This window comes from Rhincodon typus, chromosome 29 (genome assembly GCF_021869965.1).
Source record: "Rhincodon typus isolate 14 chromosome 29, sRhiTyp1.1, whole genome shotgun sequence".
NCBI lineage: Eukaryota > Metazoa > Chordata > Chondrichthyes > Orectolobiformes > Rhincodontidae > Rhincodon > Rhincodon typus.
This window is the reverse complement of record NC_063360.1, coordinates 24,230,219-24,248,577: the sequence shown is the minus strand read 5'-3', so window position 1 is coordinate 24,248,577 and position 18,359 is coordinate 24,230,219. Positions and strand designations below refer to the sequence as shown.

Here is an 18,359-nt window from a genome sequence, read left to right as displayed (position 1 = left end):
GCTAAGTCTTAGAGACAAGCAAAGCCAAGGATTTGATATGTGCTGAGACAGGGACAAGGGAAGTAGATAGCTTTAATATCTCTAGAAGAGCAAATTACTGCAGATGCTGGAATCTGTACTGAAAACAAAAAGTGGTGGAAATCACAGCAGGTCAGGCAGCATCCATGGAGAGACAGCAAGCTAATGATCAGAGTCTAGATGAGCCTTCATCAGAGCTGACATGATGTGTGGAGTCTCTGGGCTGGGCAGAACTAGCGAGTTGCTGGATATGCATGTGTTTGCCGATTTGGATGGGATCAGGATTGAGATCATCAAGGATGCTTATCACAATTAAATAGGACCCTCTCACACATACATGAATAGTGGTGGCCTTGGTTCTAACAAAGTACATATAAAATTTGTGGAATTGCGTTCAAACAAAGAGTTTGTGGTAGGTGCAAAGCGAGCCAGAAGCTCGTTTCACATCTGACAATATTTATTTCCATTGATTTCATTGGATATAAAAACTGTGTGAGATGTAAAACGATTTGTTATCAGCCATTTTATGCTCGTTGCACAAAATCAAGATTACCTCAAGTAAATGCAGGAAAGGAGAAGCGGGGGTGGTGAAAAAGATCCCAGATATGTTTGAAAAGCCAACTTGTATGAATTATATTGATCAAAACCCTAGTCAGGCAAGTATGTGTTAAAAGTAAAGCTTCACTGTACAGTGTTTGGCAAAAGGGCTAACAAAGCAGGCACACACAAACACAAAGCCAGACAGTAAGACTGCCTGGTCTAATAATGCCTGGGAAGCAAATGCATGGCTAACTAAGTCATACTCACACAATTTGAAGGACAATAACTGTAATAAATGTGGAGAAAAGCCATGTGTCTATTTGTTTCAGGCATCTGTCACTACAGGCCCATTAAATTTGGAAACGTTTTAAATAAAACTAATGCATCCGTGTATAAAAAAACCTTTCTAATGCCCTAATAGTGCTGTACTCCAGATAATGAGTTTGCAATTAGTGAGCGAGAAAACCATAAACCCAGCTAACTTCTATGCCTTGGAAGAGATTATTGCAGAGGGACGATGCCAGGCGGATTTAAGGGGAAAGAAATTGCGCATAATCGCAGATAATTAAGTTGGCAAATCTATATGCTAATGAGGTTTCTTCTGGACTGCCCAGACTGTCAGTAAGAATTGCAAATGACAGAGAGCAAGGGCACTAAGCTGCAATATCTCTTCTCCCTAGGTCTTTATATTAGCCTGTATTAAGGTTTCAAGGCTTTGACAGGCCAAGCCCAACTGTCAGTAAGAACATATGATTAGATAGAATGAGACAGTGAAAGCTGGATGGTCCATCGGCATATATTAAAATCTAAGCCCACAAAATCTGCATCAACAAACGAATGAAAAGTAAAATTTGTCTAAATGCATTTGTTTTTTTTAAAATTTAAATTCTTTTAAATTTTCTATTGATCATGACTGAGCATCAGTGAAGTGCATGTAACTCATGTTCAGGGGATCGGAACGAATTATGGAGGCCAAGTTCTCACACCTTTTGTGCTGACACACAATCACTTTCTTCCTTGCTTAGTTTTCCACCCACCTGATTCACAAGTCATGACTTAAAACCAGGTTGTTTCTTCGGTGCTGCCGGGACAAGCATGATCAGTTTCCACCTGAATAAACATGATCACACTTTCCTGTTTTCAAAAGCATGCATCTTCAAAGCAAAATGACACGCTTTTCCAGGAGCTCATTATTTTAATTAGAACTCCAGGAATAATGAGGAAAAGTGGCGGGCGTTGGATAGGTTTAACGTTCACGACTGCTTACTTGAATCTTTAATTGCTGCACTTCACTGTAATTAAGTTTCTTTTGAAGTGATTGCAGTTTTATATCAGTCTATTCTTTTCTGTCAGTCCTCCCTCTCAATCAGTCTGACGCAAATTGGCTCCCTTTAATGGAAAGTTGTACATTTGAGTACACGGCTCAGCACTCAATGCTTTCGTAGTCTCAGGGCACTTGGGGAGGACCAGGCACTTTGTTTACTGAAAGACAGGATGAACCAGCAGCAGGTCTGCCACTGCTTTTCTTCACTGGAGCCACATACACTTGTCAACATTATCAACTGGAAATAAGTCTTTACCCTGCACTTGGAATTATTTTATAATATTCATTCATAGGATGTTGGCATCCCTAGCCCCTTGTTGCCCCCTTGAGAAGGTGATTTATACCCTTCTTGTACCCTTGACAGGGGTGGCACAGTAGCTCAGTGGTTAACATTACTGCCTCATAGGACCAGGGACCTGGGTTCAATTCCAGCCTTGGGTGACTGTCTGTTGGACATTTTCCCAATGTCTGCATAAAGACAAAGTTAGGTGGGTTGGTTGTGCTAGATTGCCCATAGTGTCCAGTGATATGCAGGCTAGGTAAATTAATCATGGAAAATGCAGAGTTACAGAGATAGGGTGGGATGCTCTTTGGATGGTCAGTGTGGCCTTGATGGGCCAGACAGCCTGCTTCCACACCGTACGTGTATCCACAATACTAATAGGAAGGGAGATTTAGGTTTTTAATCATGTGACATTGAAGGAACAGTAATATAGATCCAAGTCTGGATGATATATGACTTGGAGCAGAAGTTCATGCATGACAGACAGGAGGCTGGAAGAACACAGCAAGCCAGGCAGCTGGCGAAGGGAATGGTCCTTGCGGAGAGCAGAGACGGGTGGGGAGTGGAAGATGTCCTGGGTTGTGGGGTCTAATTGGAGCGGTTGAAGTGTTTGAGGATGATATGTTGGATGCAGAGTCTGGTGGGGTGGAAAGTGAGGACAAGGGGGCCCTATTTTTATTATGTTTGGGAGGTGGGTGGTTAAGAGCTGTGCAGTGGGGAATGGAGGAGGTACAGTGGAGAGCTGTCTGGATGACAGAGGGGGGAAAAGAGCATTGTTTGAAAAAGGCGGACATCTGGGATGCTTGTGAGTAGAACGTCTCCTCATCAGAGCAGATGCGACGGACACAGAGGAATTGGGAAAACGGGATGGAATTTTTGCAGGATACGGGTTAGGAGGAGGTGTAGTCTAAGTAGCTATGGGAGTCTGTGGGGTTATAGTAAATGTCAGTCTGTAAACTGTCGCCAAAAATAGAAATGGAGAGGTCAAGAAAGGGGAGGGAGGTGTCTGAGATAAATCACGTGAATTTGAGAGCGGGGTGGAAATTGTTAGCGAAGTCGATGAACTGCTCCAGTCCAGCCTGGGTGCAGGATGCAGCACTGATGCAGTCATCAACATAACAGCCGAAGAGTTGAGAACTGTACCAGTGTACATACTGAAGAGGGACTATTTGACATAACCGACAAAGAGGCAGGCATAGCTGGGGCCCAAACGTGTGTCCATGGCAACCCCCTGAATTTGGAGAAAGTGGGGAGAATTGAAGGAAAAGTTGAGGACTAGTTTGATGAGGTGGAGGAGGGTATTCGTGGGGGGAGGGGAGGGTGGGTGTGGGGGGTAATGGATGGATCTGTTGGAGAGGAAAAAACTGTGGGCCTCTAGGCCGTCCTTGTGGGGTATGGATGTGTATAGGGATGGAATGTCCATAGCAAAGATGAAGTGCTGGGGGCCAGGGAACTGGAAGTTTCAAAAGAGGCAGAGGGTGTGGTTTGTGTCCCTGATGTAGGTGGGGAGTGCCTGGACCAAGGGGGAGAAAATGGAGTTGAGGTAGGAGTCCAGCTCAAAGCCCAAGAAGTTCATGAATGTCTTGGAAAATGTAGAGTATATTTAGCATTAATTGTAGGGACTATCAATTCTTGGTATTGTCAGTGGCAGGGGTGTGGTAGAGGTCTAGGAGGAAAGGCATATGCAGTTTTAATTATTAATTATATGTGTTACTTAATTCTTTTATCTGTCTTGATCAATTTAATTTTTAAGAAGAATTACTGACATTGATGAATATCAATCTTCAGAATTTTTTTTGGCATTGCCCATTCTCAGAAAATACAACTTAAAATGAACAGATTCTGAAGGGACATAGTATTCAAGATGACAATCAGTTTCACCTTTAATGATTCCTTGTGATAAATAAAACCCTTTGTACATGAATCCTATTGATGATCTTAACAGTATACAAAGACCATTTCTAACTGAGTATAAATCTAACCATGCTGTGCATTGCAAATACAGCAGCTTAAATATCAAATAGGGAACAATCGACCAGTTTCAATCTGACTCCTTTGTGTAAGTAGGGTCACTGGAAGTGCACAATGTAATAGTCTGCTCCCAGTATGGGAGACGCTTCAATGCAGCAATGCTATAGTAACTCAAGCAGGACGCCCTACTGAAACTTGTCAGCTGATTAACAGTGTCCTCCTAACGGATGAAAATACCAAAGGACAGTCAGTGCTTTGCTTAAACTGCCTTTTCTTTGTAAATAAACCTTGACGGTATGACCTATCAGGTGAAAGTCATCAGCTCAAAGCACAGCAGCAAATCTAACCTTACGATCTAAGCAAATAGTTTCAGCAAAACAAATGCAAATAGGCTGAACTCACGCATACTGCCCGTTCCTGAAAGAAGCAGGTTCAGAAAATGCTCTGGCCCAGCTGGAAGCAAAATCAAAACTACATATCATATTAAACCCCATATAGTACTGCACAGAGAACTGCGGGCGAAAATTGCTCTGCTCTGTGGCTCTTCCACTTCAGGAAATTGGGAATCCCCAAAATGTGACTTTCCATCCATTAAATCTGATGGGATGGAGATTTGTGGCCGCACAATTTTCCTCTAAGTTCTCCCAGCAACTGAAATGTCAAAGTGGAAAATCTATGGTAACTTTAGGTGCAGTAACATCATTAGTGCATTCATGAAAATGTCCTCTTGTCAGTAGCTGAAACAAAAGCTTTAATCGTTGCTTCTGAATCGTTACTGTTTCTCGGGCAATTTTTATGGCAACATTTAGCATGACACTTCAGAAAGGAACCAGACCAGTTGTGGTTCACACTTTCCTCTGAAATCTTTTTCTTGCAGTTTTTAAAATATTTTTTCTTTGCCCAGTTCTCCAAGTACCTTACAGCATTTCTTCAACTGCAGTACAGGTTACTATCTGCTAGGTCCTAGCAAGCATCGCACACAAGTTCAATTCTGTCACTTTTACATCAAAAGATGTGCGGGTTAGGTTGATTGGCTATGCTAAACTGCTCCCTCGTGTCCAGGGATGCGCAGGCTAGGTGGATTAGCTATGGGAAAATGCAGAGTTACATGGAGGGGTTTGGGTCTGGGTGGGATGATCTTCAGCTGGTCGGTGCTGACTCAATGGGCTGAATGGCCTGCTTCCCTGCTATAGGGATTCTGTTCTATTCTTATGGATGAGATTGGAAATTCAGTGTCAATGATAAAATCATGGGCTCAATACCTCTTCCTTCAGAGTCTTGAGCAGAGTGGCTAGGCTGATATTGCAGTGAAGCGTAGAGGGAGTGCTGCACTGTTGGAAATGAGACATTAAACCCTTGTCTTCTTGCTCAGCTAGATGTAGGGTATCCCATGGCACTACAGCATGGGAGTTTCCCCCCAGAACTTGGACAATACTTATGCCACAACTAAATACAGATCATCACATTGCAATTTGTGGGACCTTACTCTGTGCAAAATGGCTCCTGCATTTTCTACATTATAACAGCGACAACACATCAAAAGTAATGAATTAATTGTGAAGCACTTTGCAATATTTTGAGACAATGCTGTGTAAATATAACTGCCTTTCTTTTTCTCTCTTTTCTTTCCTGTGGGCATCAACTCTCAGCATTTTGAAACGTCAATGCATGGTGCCCCTTAAATGTACAGATTTATTCAGGACAAAAAAAATATGATTTTCAAATATTCAGCTTGTTGAAATCGGGACATGTGATTGCTAATTTAATACAGGAAGCACAAGACAGGGAGCTCCTGATAGCTCCTGTGCCATCTGTACTTCCTGGTGTGGCACTGACTCATATCAAGAAAGGTGGTCCCAGTTGCTGATCTCAGTCACAGTGCCTATCGTTATTTCAAGCAGCTTGAGCACCTCTGCAGTTGGCTGGACAGAAAAACAACAGGGAGAGTTCTTACCCCTGATCATATTACCTGTCCTCGTGCAAAATGCACGTGTGTCTGACTGGAGTAAGTGTGTTCTAGTTTGGCTGTAATATGCCGTTATGTTTGAACAACCTGTCACCACTCACTACTTTGGCTCATGCACAAAAACAGCTCCCACCCACATTGAGGGCGAGATACTCGTGGGTTGCTGAGTCAGCACCTTCACAATAAGCAGTGACAAAAATTAGTAAACCTCATGCTTGCAACTGGTAAAATCAGTTTGCTGTGCTGGTTTGCAGGTGCTGTGCAAACATAGATTAAACTAGTCCAGACAGGGGTTTGTTTCTGAATGAACAGAAACAAACATAAGTCATGTTACTTTCTTGTTTGGGCAAAAATACATCACAGTCTTGTGAAGGTTCACACGGTGCAGTCTGTTGCAGGTGCAGAAAGCTTCAGCCTAATTCAACAGCGTCTTTGAAAAAAAATGGAACCGAAAGCAGAGAATGAATTATTTAAAAACATGCTTTGCTTAGATTGCATGTGGCGCTGTCACTTGTGCATTTTATTAAATGTCCCTTCTGAATTAAACAAGGTTCGCTGCTGTGACAGATAGAGGTGAAGCACTGAGAGAAACATGATTATTGCTTTCTTGTGCAAGATGCATGCTCAGAATATAGCACGTAACACTGTGTGTATCAAAGTCTTCTTTATGCGAGATGCGATTGGTGAAATCAGCTTCTAATTTATTATGTTGTGACGCACAGTACCAGATGGCGCATGTGGCAAACAAGATTAGGGATGATTGTGGTACTGAGTCTGTACTCGATCTGCCTGCAGTGTTTTCTTGCTTTAAAGATAGACTATTAGCTGAATGAAGTTGAATTTCTTCTATATATGGGAGTACATTGATATGTGAAAAGTCATCGTTGCTGTTAATCTGGTTACATTGCAATTCATTTTTCAACTAACCAAGCCAAACTTGTCTGCCATATCACAGAGCAAGCAGGAGGCTGAGACCAGCAGAACCAGAATTAACTTTCACTTTTTCTCACATCTTATGACAGTAATCCTACTCAGAGCTCTATTGGAAAATTTGAAGACAGAAATCCCAAGCTTGAAATTCAACACAACTTCTGTTATGTTACCTTTACGAAACTAAAATAAATTAAAGTAGGCACATTTAACTGCTTGGCCATCAAAGGCATTCTTAAGCCATAAGGAACCAGCCAAATCCTCAGTTCCAACCTCAATCAGTAAAATCTCAGCAAGAGCAGCACTTGAGGTGCTGCAACTGACTGCACAATTCTCAGGCAGAGTGTCAGCCAAGGCTTTTATTCCTAATTGCTATCCAGCCAATTGTTGGTGACTGTCAATGAACCGAACTGGTTTATAGCAGAGCTAGAGTTATCCAAAACTCATTCCACCGTCACCTTCTTAATGTTTGAGATAGGACTTGACTGTGTTCTCCATTGTTGCAAAAACATAACGACCCATTCTGTCATTACTCAATTTCCAATTCAAATGAATAGTGATCCATAGCCTCTGGTTCAGTTGCTAAAAAAAGGCTGATGCTATGGAAAGGTTAACAGCTCACACCTCCTCCACCTTGACTTAATACATTGGCAATAAAAAGCAAGATTACAAAGAGCAGCTGCTTGGCAACAGTTTGAAATGTCAGCCTTGTGCTCAATGCATGGTCTAACAATACGGTTGATCAACAATAGTAGTTACACTTAGAGCAAGGATAAATACACAAGGTGGAACATTCTCTATCTGCAATGGACAGTGGAGGTAAAAAGAGAGAGAAGACCGATATGGATGAGTTTCAAGGTGGTAATTTACAATGAGGTGAGAGACTAGCAAAATACAAAGGATTTCACACATGTAGATGCATCAGTGTTATGATTCTGCTAAGCCCATTTGGTCACTGTACCAGCAGCCCATCAGATATAGGTTGAATTTCTCAGCAGACGTCAGCCTGCTACAGCACAAATTCTATGTATTTCTGCTGTGTTTGTTAGATTTGCATTTAAACTTTGTTCTTCAGCCGGGTGTAATTAGTGGGTTGAAAGCGTCTTTGCTCACACCTATGTTTACAAAGCTGATAAAGCATCTCACGAGGCTGGTTACCAGGTGACCATGAGAATTTTACTCCTTTTGCTGGTTCACACCCAAGGGTGTGTGTCTGTTCTGAAGCTTTTTTGTCCTCTGGGGGATTAGAGTCTTTTGGAAAGGGGGTAAATTTTGTTATTTATGGGGTGGGGGGGTGGAGGAATGGTGACGGTGATAATGAAGTGTGATAAAGAACCAACAGTTAATCATTGTGCTCCCTTTAGGCATGCACAATGAAGTGCGGCAGTCTCTTTCAATCCAGGTTGGTGGTGCAGAGTATAACACATGACAACTGGGATAAATTGAAGACATGGATCTCTGTTTACAGGATGATACAGTTGGTTTCTGTGGTTACTGCCTTTTGTCAAGAGCAATACATGAAAGGCAATGGGTGGGCTGGGGGATAGGATTACAGTTATAGCACCGTGGTTTGCTTTGCGATGACAGAAACTGTCAGTAACTTTGTCCTTTCTATCGTTAGCTGAGTCAAGGCCGGGAAAGGCGAAAAGCAACCCCGACTAGCCTTTCGAAAGTAAAGTTCACAAATTCACATTCTTCGATTTGAAGCTTCGGTTGTGAGGAGCACCCACGAGGAATTCAGGTGCAGAGGCCAGTTTGTATGAGTCTCTGATCTAAACTGTACTGCCAAGTCCTCACTTGAAATCTTCTGTCTCTGAATAGTTAACACATCTGATGAAAGGTAAAGCCCAAGGCCTTATGCCTCAGTAGTGTATCAGTGAGGGTTGGTTAACTCAGATGGCTGGTTTGTTACACAGCATGGGTTCAATTCCTGCACTGACTGAGGCTGCAATGAAGGACTTTCCTTCTCTCAACCTCTTCCCCTCACCTGAGGCGTGGTGACTCTCCTGTTAAACCACCACCAGTCGTCTCTACCCGGTGGTAGGGAGTAGCTATCTGGGATGGTGGTGATTTTAGCTGACCAATTTCATTCTTATATTCAATTGTGGGAAAGATGGCCAATTGCTAATAAGGCCAGCGTTTATTGCCAATCCCTAATTGCTCTTGTGGTGGCGAGGCAGCATCATGAACTGTTGCAGACCATGCAGTGTAGGTAAGCCCAGAGTGTTGTCAGGAAGGAGTTCCAGGATTTATATCCAGCAACAATGAAGGAATTGCAATATATTTCCAAGTCAAGGTGGTGCATGAGTTGGAGGGGAGAATGGAAGTGGCAGCATTCCCATTTGCTGGCTGCCCTTGTTCTTGGTGGTAGGGATCACAGATTTGGAAAGGGTTGTCAAGCTTTGGCAAATAATGGACCCTGCAGATGGTAATCATGGCTCCCATTTTTCAGCAATGGTGCAAGGAAGGAATATCTAAGATGGTGGATAGGGCACAAAACCAAGCAGGCTACTGTATCCTAAATGGTGGTGAGGTGCTAGAGCATTGTTTACACTGTAGTCCTCCAGGCACATGGAGAATATTCTGCCACATTCTTGACTTGTGCATTCTGGATGGTGGACAGGATCTGGATGGCCAGGTGATAGCTAGTCACGGTAACTATCCAATGAGACACAGGAGAGCTGGTCATTGGGAGCTGGCAAGCATGTTCCATAAAATCGTAAGATGCAGGAGCAGAATTAGGCTGTTTAGCCCATAGAACCTGCTCCACCATTCAATCATGGCTGATATGTTTCTCAACCCCATTCTCCTGCCTTTTCCCAGTAATTCTTAATCCCTAATCTAATCAAAAAATTAACTCTCTCTGTCTTAAATACACTCAATGACTTGGCCTCCACAGCCTTCTGCATCATTGAGTTCTATAGATTCACCTCCCCCAGTTGAAGAAATTCCTCCACATCTCAGTTCTGATGGGTTGCCCGGTCACTGTGAAGCTGTGCCCTGAGGTCTTAGTGTCTCCTGCGTGTAAACATCTTCGTTGCTTCCAGCCTATCAAGGCCTCTCAGTATTCTGTAAGTTTCAATTAGATCTCCCTCTCATTCTTCTAAACTTCATTGAGTACAGACCCAGAATCCTCAACTGCTCCTCATATGACATGCCCTTCATCCTTGGGATTAACATGGCTGTGTATGTGGGAAATCATGTCTCACTAACTTGAGATTTTTGAAGTAGTAACGAAGAGGATTGATAAGGGCAGAGCAGTGAATGTGATCTACATGGACTTCAGTAAGTTGTTCAACAAGGTTCCTCATGGTAGAACACCAGAACACCTACGCTCGGTTCGCAACAAACAACTGCACCTCCCAGTCGCGAACCATTTCAACTCCCCCTCCCATTCCTCAGACGACATGTCCATCCTGGGCCTCCTGCAGTGCCACAACGATGCCACCCGAAGGTTGCAGGAACAGCAACTCATATTCCGCTTGGGAACCCTGCAGCCCAATGGTATCAATGTGGATTTCACAAGTTTCAAAATCTCCCCTCCCCCCACCGCATCCCAAAACCAGTCCAGCTCGTCCCTGCCTCCCTAACCTGTTCTTCCTCCCACCTATCCCCTCCTCCCACCTCAAGCCGCACCTCCATCTCCTACCGACCAACCTCATCCCGCCCCCTTGACCTGTCCGTCCTCCCTGGACTGACCTATCCCCTTCCTAACTCCCTACCTACACTCACCTTTCCTGGCTCCATCCCCGCCTCTTCGACCTGTTTGTTTCCTCTCCACCTATCCTCTCCTCTATCCCTCTTCTATCCGCCTCCCACTCTCTCCCTATTTATTTCAAAACCCCCTTCCCCTCCCCCTTTTCTGATGAAGGGTCTAGGCCCGAAACGTCAGCCTCTCTGCTCCTATGATGCTGCTTGGCCTGCTGTGTTCATCCAGCCCTGCACCTTGTTGTCTCCTCATGGTAGACTGGTTAGCAAGGTTAAATCACATGGAATACAGGGAGAACTATCTATTTGGATACAGAACTGGCTCAAAAGTAGGAGACAGGGGGTGGTAGTGGAGCGTTGCTTTTCAGATTCGAGGCCTCTGACCAGCAGTGTGCCACAAGGGTCAGTGCTGGGTCCACTGCTTTTTTGTCATTTATATAAATGAACATGGGAGATATGGTTAGTAAGTTTGCAGATGACACCAAAATTGGAGGTGTAGTGGACAGCGAAAAAGGTTACTTCAGCGTACAATGGGATCTTGATCTGATGGACCAATGGGCCAAGGAGTGGCAGATGGAATTTAATTTAGATAAACGTGAGGTGCTGCATTTTGGAAAGAAATCAGGGTAGGACTTATACACTTAGTGGTAAGGTCCTGGGGAGTGTTGCTGAACAAAGAGATCTTGAAGTGCCAGTTCATAGTTCCTTGAAAGCGGAGTCACAGGTAAATAGGATAGTCAAGAAGGCATTTGTTATGCTTGTCTTTATTGGTCAGTGCATTAAGTATAGGAGTTGGGAGGTCATGATGCAGCTGTACAGTACATTAGTTCAGCTACTTTTGGAATACTGCGTGCAATTCTGGTCTTTCGGAGAGATGTTGTGAAACTAGAAAGGGTTCAGAAAAGGTTTACAAGGATGTTGCCAGGGTTGGAGGGTTTAAGCTATAGGGAGAGTTGAATAGGCTGGCGCTATTTTCCCTGGAGTATCGGACGCTGAGGGGTGACCTTACAGATGTTTATAAAATCATGAGGGGTATGGATAGGGTAAATAAGCAAGGTCTTTTCCCCAGGGTGGGGGGAGTCCAAAACTAGAAGGCATAGGTTTAAAATGAGAGGGGAAAGATATAAAAGAGAGACCGAAGGGGCAACCTTTTCCACACAGAGGGTGGTATGCGTATGGAATGAGCTGCCAGAGGAAGTGGAGAAGGCTGGTACAATTACAACATTTAAAAGGCTTTTGGATGGATATATGAATAGGAAGAGTTTTGAGGGATATGGGCCAAATGCTGGCACATGGGACTAGATTTATATAAGAAATCTGGTCGGCATGGACGAGTTGGACTGAAGGGTCTATTTCTGTGCTGTATATCTCTATGGCTCTATCATTCTCATAAACCCTCTCTTGATGCCCTCCAATGGCAGGATATCTGCCTTAGTTAGGGGGCCCAAAACTGCTCACAATAATCCAAATGCGGTCTGACCAGAACCTTATACAGCCTCAGCAGTACATCCTTGCTCTTGTATTCTGGCCCTCTCAAACTGCATTTGCCTTCCTAACGGCCAAACAAACCTGCATGATAACCTTAAGAGAATCTTGAAGTAGGACGCCTGCATGCTACATTGTGCTTCATGCTTCCAAAGCCTTTTCCCACTTAGAAAATAATCAATGCCTACATTCTTCCCACCAAAATGCATAATCTCACACTTTCCCACATTGTATTCCATTTGCTATTTCTTTGCCCACTCTCCCAGCCCTGTCCAAGTCCTTCTGCAGCCTTCCCTCTTCATCAACAGTACCTACCCCTTCACCTATCTTTGTGTCATCTACAAACTTAAGAACAATTCCCTCTTCCTTTGTCCAGGTCGTTAATGCATAGGGTGAATAATTGTAGTCCCAAAGTTGGTCCCCGCAGAACTCCACTGGTCACCAGCTGCCATTCCTGAAACAGACCCCCTTATTCACACTCTCTGCCTTCTGAGAGTCAAGCAATCCTCTATCCATGCCAGCACCTTGCCCCTAACACCATGGGCTTTTATCTTATTTAGCAGACTCCTGTGCTATCACATCTGATTCCAGCTTCTCCATCTCAAACTGCAGGGTGAATTCTGTCATACAGTAACTGTCCCCTAGGGTTTTGTTCACCTTAAGCTCTTGAATCAAGTCTGCCTCATTACACATCACTGCATTCAGAATTGCCTGTTACCTAGTGGGCTCTGCCACAAGCAGCTCCAAAAAAACTCCCATAGATATTCCACAGATTCCTTTTCTTGGGATTTGCCGCCATTTTTCCCAATCTGACTGCATGTTGAAACCCCCCCATTATTATTTTAATAGTGCCTTTCTTGTCTCCTGATTTACCCACATCCTGACTACTGCTGGGAGGCCTGTACACAACTCCCATCAGGGTCTTTTTTCCTTTGCAGTTCCTCAATTCTACTGAAACCCACCCCACCCCCAGTATTTAGTTTAAAGTCCTATCTAAAGCTAGTTATGTTATTTGCCAGGACTCTGGTCCCAGTCAGATTCAGATGGAGCCTGCCCTTTTGGAGCAGCTCCCTCCTTTCCCACTACTGATGTCAATGTCCCATGAATTCAAACCCGTTTCTTCCAAACCAATCTTTGAACTACACTTTTTACCTCTTTAATCTTGTTGATCCTGTGCCAATTAGCTTGTGGCTCAGATAGTAATCTGGAGATTATTATCTTTTTGGTTCTGCTTTTTAAATTTAGCCCGTAGTTGCCCATATTCCCTCAACAGAACCTCTCTTCTACCTATATCGTTGATACCTACGTGGACCTTGACATCTGGATCTTTCCCCTCCCACTCTATGTTACACTGCAGCCCAGAGGAGATATCCTGAACCAGGCACCAGCCAGGTAACACAAGACTCTCGATCTTGACCAGAGAGCACAGTGTCTATTCCTCTGACTATACTATTCCCAATTATAACTACATTTCTCTTTACTGCTCCCCCTTGACTGACTCCCTGTATGATGGTGCTATAGTCAGTTTGCTCATACTTCTTCCAGCTCTCACACTCTCATCCACACAGGGTGCAAGAACCTCAAATCTGTTGAACAAGCTCAAGGGGCTGAGACTCCTTCAGCAATGCCTCCTGGATCGGTCCACCTGCTTCATTCATAGTCACACCCTCCTGTCCCTGACCACTGACCAAATGCAAATTAATCTGAGGGGTTTGACTCCCTCCTGAAATACAGTGTCCAGATTTCTCTCCCCCTCCCTGATGTATTGCAGTGTTTGAAGCTCTGAATCCAACTCATCAACTCTGAGCCAGAGTTCCTCGAGCAACCTATACTTGCTACGAACCAAGCATGTTCGTAGTCAACTTTGTAACTATTACCAAACAAAGAACTTACAGTTTTCCTGTAATATCAATCTCTTTTTGTGCAGGGCCCCCAACCTTAGGCTTTAATCTAACCTGTAAAAAGATCTTACAAACTATGAATCAAAACAAAGCAAGCAAAAAGCACCTCTTCCCTTCCACCGAATTCCCAAACAGCCTCCTCCAAATTCCCCAAACTATATACTCACTCAGGCTATAACTCGCTCTGGATGTGATCTCTCCTTCCTGACAGCCCATACCTTATTGATTGTGCACTTTCAATCGGCTCTCACTTAAATAGAGCTGAGATGACTCACACTTGTTATGCTTTAATAGTAATCAATACTTATTGAGGACCTTTTCAGGCTTCAGGTGATTGACTGATAACTGTTCCTTCTTCTTCAAAGTTGTCATTCCATACAGCTTATAACTAAAATATGACATAACACCACATAAAACGTCAATGCATAAAACTAGCCATTCAGTCCAACATGTTTATATTAGTGTTTATGTTCCATACAAGCCCTGATTATTGCCCCATAATGGTGCCATCATTTTTGCCTATACTTTTAAGTGAGACACTATAGGTCGAAAAATGGCAAGTTCTTCCACTAACGGAAAAACATGTTGGGACAGTGGTCAACGCATTTCCACTGCTTGCTATTTGCAACCAAGTGGTGATTGCATTCTTTATGAATGCTTTATGGTATTACTACAAAGATCTGGGGAATACTCCCTCATAAATTACAGAGATTGATTCACACAAAATAGCTCATTGTTAAATTATAAACACATAGCTTTCCTAGATCATATTTGACTCAATTGCTGAACGTGAACATTTGATTTAACGAGAAAAGATTGAAGCTCTAAGTATCCCGATGGATGAGTCATTAATAGAGGCCAAATTCCACCAACAAGAGAACTAAGTTACTGAAGGAACAAGAGATTCAAAGTGGGCTAATGAATTTTCACTTCAAACCCTTGCAGGATTTCTGTTACTAATAATAAGTGCCATGTATAGCACTGCATTCTGCACAGGTTAAAGGTCTCAGAGCCCAATTTTTGTTAATATTCAAGACCAACAGAATACTGACAGAGGCAAACAATAATCATTGCAAATCAGTACCGTACAGAAATACTGAAATAAAATTTTGGGTCATCAAAAAAAAAATCTCCCACTTCAACTAGTTTGTCCCTTTTTCCTGAATTTACCATCTCCTGTTAAGTTGAATGGACGTAAACTGCCTACTGAATAAATGTGCAAACTTCCCAGGATTGTCCTCGTGTCTCTAAATACTACAAATAACCAAACAGAACAATCACAGAGGTGTTACAAATATCTTTTTTTTTCTCATTTTGGTTTGAAAGCATTAGTTTATGATAAATTTGTAAGAGAAGATCTTTGGAAGTGGATGGCCTTCCACAGTCTATCTTCCATAAACTTGAGAAAAATGAGCTACTCATCCTAACTCACGACCACGCCCATTTATCTATCACCCCTGTCCTTGCTGATGTACACTGTAAGCAGTGTATTAATGTTAGAATTTGCATCCTCGTTTTTCAAATCCCTCAGGGTCTGTCCATACCCCTCTCTCTATCGGTAATCTCCTCCATTCATAAAACTCTAAGATTTCTGCGCTCTTCCAACTGTTCCTCTGCATTTTCAGCACCCTCTGTTTCAATTATTCCGCTGTTGGCAGCAGTCCATTCAGGTGCCAAGGGCCTGAATACTGGAATTTCATACCTAAACCTCTCTGCCTCACTTCTGCTTTAAGGTATGTTCCCTAAAACTTAGCTTTTTTGACTAGGTGTTTAGAAATCTGTCCCTATTGCCTCCTTGTGCAGCTTGATGTCAAATCTCCTTTGATAACATCCCTTGGGAAATTTTATTATATTTATTTATTTGTCCCATGTACTAAGTATAAGAAAACATAAATACAGTGAAAAAGTGCACAAAGTCACCACTCACCGGCACCCACTTGGTTACAAAAACCAAAATTAAAAGATTTAACAGAGCCAAAAGGTAAGCAAGAAACAAAAAGTCCTGATCTCAGAGTCCCAAGTCCCATCTCCACATTGGTGTGGGCACTGCTCCAATTGCTAGGACACCATCACTGCCTTACCAGCCCAGCTCTCACTGCCAATCGCTACTGCCTTATCGGCCCGCTGTTGCTGCTAACTGCTACTGCCTTATCGGCCCGCTGTTGCTGCTAACTGCTACTGCCTTATCGGCCCACTGTTGCTGCTAACTGCTACTGCCTTATCGGCCCACTGTTGCTGCTAACTGCTACTGCCTTATCGGCCCACACTCACCCCCTGCAGCTGCCTCACCAGCCTGCTCTCGCTGCCAACTTCACTCTGGCCCACACTTGATCCGCCGTCGCTGCAGGACACAGCCCACGCATTCGGCTCCCGGTATGCGACCCGACTCCTAAGGTAGGTCGTTAAAAGGGCGGTGGGCGTGGGGATAAGTTAGAATTACTACAGCGAGGAGACAGATGGAGAAGAAAAAAGAAAGGAAAAGGAAAAGGAACTAGCGAGCAGAGTAGAGCTCCGAATGGAGCGACTTACCCCACTTTGATGCTGTATAAATACAAGTTCTGTTCTTGTCATCATTGCCACTGGATTAACAGCCTACAATTCCCCAGCATTGTAGGAGAACCATCACTATAAAGTCTACAGTGGTTCCAGGAAAAGGCCCACTTTTGTGCCCCCTCAGAAGGTGATTAGAGATGGGCAGGAGCATTGCCATCTCCTACTTTCTAAGATTTTTTAAAGCCATATGAACATTTCCATAATTGGTAAACTGATACTTATTCAGTTTTATGATGTTATTTCACAGTATAGAAGGAGCTCAACTAACCTGTACAGATTCCTTCAAAGATCAGCCCAGTTAGTCCCAATCTCTACTGTTTCTCCACGTCCCTGTATTTTTCCCACTTTCAAGTTTTCGTGAAATTTGCTTTGAAGGTGCCTATTAAAGCTATGTCCATCATTCTCTCAGGCAGAGCATTCCGAATTCTGTTCACTCATTATGTTTTATCTGGTCTATTTTTCTTTTTTTTTAACCTTTTATTTATTCTTTTTATTTATTCTTGGAGAGAGGGCAGAAGCAGTTTACAAGAATGGTTCCAAGGATGAGGATAGATGAAGAAGTTGGGACTGTTCTTCTTGGAGAGACAAAGGCTAAAGAGGAGACCTGATGGAGGTTTTCCAATTCATGAATGGGCTGGTTCGAGTAGATTGGGAGAAACTGTTTGCCTTTGTAAAAGGAAGAAAACAAGAGGGCATAGATTTACTGATTCTAAAGAAGCCAGGATGAAGTTTGGAAAAACTTTTTAACTCAGCGAGTAGTTGGGGTATGGAATGTACTGCTTAGAGGCAGTGTGGTGGAAGCAGGTTCAATTGAGGCATTCAAAAACATTGGATGGCTATTCAAATAAAGATAATGTGCAAGGGTACGGGTAAAAGCAGGAGATTGGCACTAAGTCATTTAATGAGCTGGTGCAGGTACAGTGGGCCTAATGGCCTCCTTCTGCGCCATAACCCTTCTGTGATTCTATCTAACCCCTTCATAATTTTAGACACTTATATGAAATCTTCTTCTGGTCTTCTCTGATCTAAGGAGAACAATTCCAGCTTCTCCAATCTATCCAAATAACACAAATCCCTCGAGCCATTATTCTGGTCAATCTCTTCTTGTACCCTGTCAAAAGTATTGATGTCCTTCCTAAAGTGTGTCTTAGAACTGGGAACAATGCTGCAGACAGAACAGAATAAATACTTAATGTAGTTTTAGAACAACTTATTGTGGTTTATACTTCAATAAGGATAGTGAGGAACAATGAAGTTTAATCCAAACTGGGTTAACATTTGAGGGAGGAGGTGGCCTAGTGGTATTATCACTGGATTAATAATCCAGAGACCCAGATAATGTTCTAGGGACGCAAGTTCAAATCCTGCCATGACAGATGGTGGAATTTGAATTCAATAAAAAGGAAACTGGAATTGAGTCTAACGATAGCCATGAATCCATTTGCTGATTTTCCGAAAAATCCATCTGATGCACTAATGCCCTTTAGGGGAGGAAATGGCCCTGGTCTGGCCTACATGTGATTCCAGGCCCACAGCAATGTGACTGACTCTTAAGTGTCCTCTGGGCAATTAGAGATGGGCAATAAATGCACTCATCCGGTGAATGAAAAAGGGAAAAAAAACCCATCAGATTCTGTAGCCCCTGACAACATATGTCCCAATTTGAATAGCATTTCCTTA

At 43.1% G+C, this 18,359-nt stretch overlaps 1 long non-coding RNA gene across 2 annotated transcripts in view; it reads left to right on the top strand.

Moving 5' to 3' along the window:
• Window positions 1–16,192: 16,192 nt before the first annotated feature.
• The window catches only part of LOC125486482, a 31,463-nt gene continuing 29,296 nt past the window's right edge, over window positions 16,193–18,359 (top strand). Inside the window, exon 1 of one of the 2 annotated variants that reach the window (XR_007265140.1) lies at window positions 16,193–16,520. This is a non-coding gene — a long non-coding RNA (uncharacterized LOC125486482). The remainder of the gene's footprint in view (window positions 16,521–18,359) is intronic. The other variant, XR_007265141.1, reaches the window with a different exon arrangement.